The sequence below is a fragment of the Octodon degus genome, unplaced genomic scaffold (assembly GCF_000260255.1).
Source record: "Octodon degus isolate 3935 unplaced genomic scaffold, OctDeg1.0 scaffold00098, whole genome shotgun sequence".
In the NCBI taxonomy this organism is placed as follows: domain Eukaryota; kingdom Metazoa; phylum Chordata; class Mammalia; order Rodentia; family Octodontidae; genus Octodon; species Octodon degus.
The window spans coordinates 1,830,108-1,833,367 of NW_004524674.1; the positions used below are offsets into that span (position 1 = coordinate 1,830,108).

The following is a 3,260-nucleotide window of genomic DNA, read 5'->3' on the forward strand; positions in this document are numbered from 1 at the left end:
AGAGTTATGTTTCCTATTGTTTCTCCCCCCCCCATAATTTTATTGAGAAACAAATAGCAATGAGACAGTTTTAAACCAAATTGGTAGGACAGTTTCAATAATTAACACATTGCATACATTCTTCCTAGTGGTTAATTGCTGTACAAAATGTGGACATGATATCCTATTTACAAACACTATTAGAACAAATCCCTCCATTATGAGAATGTAAGTATATATCTATCCTAACCACTTGGAATACACAGATACAAAGTGCACATTCATCTGTATCCCTTTTTTTCTTTGTTTAGTTCCTTTATTTGAATATTATAAGTGTGTTGACTCAGCAAAATATTCTAAAAGAGTCCAGTACTCCATAATAGTATTGGGTCTTCTGCTTCACTGGCAATGTCAGAAATTGTTGACCTGAGTCCCCTACAGCTCAACATAACAGCATGGCTTTACTTCTTATACTTCGTTTTTATACTTTTCTGCTGGATGGTTAAGAACAAGATAAAGCAAGACCTATGCAACAAGAGTTGTAGCTTTTGGGTCTGATAAGGTCAGTGAAATCCCCTCAGGATTTATCCTGAGATCCTGTACCTCAGATTGTAGAACCTTTGTCAGTGCAGCCATGTGGATGAGTCATGGCCATTGCTTGGCCAATGTGCTCTCTGTGAAAGCCTGAGAGAATGTTTTCTCTCCATGTGACTCTCCTTAGGCGCACTCTACATCATCAATCACTTTTCTCTTTGGCCCCACAATCTCCTTGATCAGAAAATTTGGGACGCCACTGAGTTATGTGATGTTATAGTACAAGTTCTCATATGTCCTGAGTCTTAATTGACCTTGGAAGGCTAGGGCGAAAATGTTGGTTTTCCTTGTGGCCCTCCTTTTTCTCTAATTTTGGACTGCAAACTTAGGTTGTTAACCCTCCAGAAGAGAAATTTATTGTTATTATCATACAAACTAGGCTGTTAAGTTTAACCTCACTATCTGTTTGAATTCCTATTGTTTCTTAGTACATGTAGAATCTGTAATGATTCCCTCTTTTTAATTCCTAATATTGCTAATATGTACTTTTTTTGGTTGATAAGCAGATTAGTTTTTTGAGGAGGCTGTCAATTTTGATAATCTTTTCAAGGAAGCAACTTTGTTGACTTTCACTCATTTTTTTCACCTTTTATAATATTTATTGTATTTTGTTTTACTGTTTTCCACCCCCCTATTCACACTGAGGTTAGCTTGCTTTTCTCTTTTGCATATATATATATATATATATATATGCAAAAGAATATACACACACATATAGATTATTATATATATACATATATATAGATTATTGATTTTGTGCATTTTAATCTGGGTATTTAATACTGTGACTTCATTTCTAACCTTTGCTTTAGCAGTAACCTATAAATTTTAACATGTGTCACATTTTTTTGGTGGAACTGGGGATTGAACTCAAGCCCTTGAGCTTGCCAGGCAAGTGCTTATTCTACTGAGCCATCTCCCCAGCCCTCATATGCCACTTTAACATTCAGTTGACACAATTTTCAATTTCTCCTGTGATTTCTTCACTGGTCTGTGAGTTATTTAAAAGTGTTTTATGGAGATTGGCAGAGGCAGCAGCCGGAGCAGTGCAGCCTGTGCCCTGTCCTGCCCTCCACCCGCCCTCCACCCATCCCTGGGTCACTTTCCCCCTTCCTCTTCCTCCACCCTCACTTCCTCCTTTGCCCACTCTTGGTGGTGGTGGTGGTGGTGGGAGTGGGGTGGGGGGTGGAAGGGGCTTGTCTTCCCTCCCGCTCCTATTGTTCCACCCAGGCCTCTGGCTCTTCCCCTTTCTGCTCAATGGCCTTGTGCCTGCAGTTTTTGGCTTTGAACCCCACCAGTGACCAAAGACTTGACCACTCAAAAAGTCCAGCTCCTCATAGTATTTGACATGGACACCGGTGTGATTGAAAGTGGATTAAATGTCGATCTCACCATCTGGCTACTTATGCATGGGAAGGAAGTTGGCAGTATAATCAGAAAGAAAGGAGAATCAGACAAGAAGATGTGTGAGGAGAGTGGGACACGTATCAACATCTCAGAAGGGAACTGTCCTGAGCGAATTATCACTTTGGCTGTACATACTAATGCCATCCTCAAAGCCTTTGCCATGATCATTGACAAACTGGAAGAGGACATCAGCAGCTCTATGACCAATAGCACAGCTGCCAGTAGACTCCTGCTCACTCGGAGGCTGGTGGTCCCTGCTAGTCAGTATGGCTCTCTCATTGGAAAAGGTGGTTGCTAGATCAAACTGAGAGGTCCATCACTATTGCTGGCACACCGCAGTCCTGCGAATGGACCTCATGGTCATGTTGGATACTCTCTCCCTGTCACCACACCCCCCACTGCTGAAGGGTGTGACCTTCCCCTACTGCCCCAAGCCATCAAGTTCTCCAGTCATCTTTGCAGGTGGGCAGGACAGGTACAGCACAGGCAGTAACAGTGAGAGCTTTCCCTACGCCTCCCTGTCCACGTGCCAGAACCCTGACCTGGGGACCACCTCTAGACGCCTATACCATTCAAGGGCAGTATACCATTCCACAGCCAGATCTGACCAAGCTGTACCAGTTGGCAATGCAACAGTCTCATTTTCCCATGACTCATGGCAACACCGGATTCAGTGGCCTTGAATCCAGCTCTCTGGAAGTGAAAGGCTATTGGGCAGGTTTGGATGCATCTGCTCAGACTACTTCTCATGAACTCACCATTCCAAATGATTTGATTGGCTGCATAATTGGCTGTCAAGGTGCCAAAATCAATGAGATCCATCAGATGTCTGGGGCGCAGATCCAAGTGGCCAACCCAGTGGAAGGATCTACTGATAGGCAGGTTACCATCACTGGATCTGCTGCCAGCATGAGGCTGGCTCAATAGCTAATCAATGTCAAGCTTTCCTCAGAGATGGGTGGCATTGGGGAGCAGCTAGAACAATGCGGATTCATCCATAACCCTTTCTGCTGGTCACTATCACCATGATCCATCTGTGTACTTTCTGAAAAGTTAGCAATTCCAGGTTTTAAATAGTTTGTATATTTTCAGTTTCTACACACTTTATCATCCACTCATGCTTTGTTAATTAAAGCATTTTAATTCCTTTCTCTGTTCAGCTGTTTATGCTGAGATCCATATTTAGGTTTATAAGCTCCTCCCTGCTTTTCTGTTTTGTTTTGTTTGTTTGGCTCATGAATTTTTCTGTTTGTCATGAAAATGTAAGAGTGGAATATTAA

General features: G+C 42.3%; 1 pseudogene; it reads left to right on the top strand.

Moving 5' to 3' along the window:
* Positions 1 to 1,921: 1,921 nt before the first annotated feature.
* LOC101591414 lies at positions 1,922 to 3,009 on the top strand (annotated as a pseudogene).
* The last annotated feature ends 251 nt before the right edge of the window (positions 3,010 to 3,260 follow it).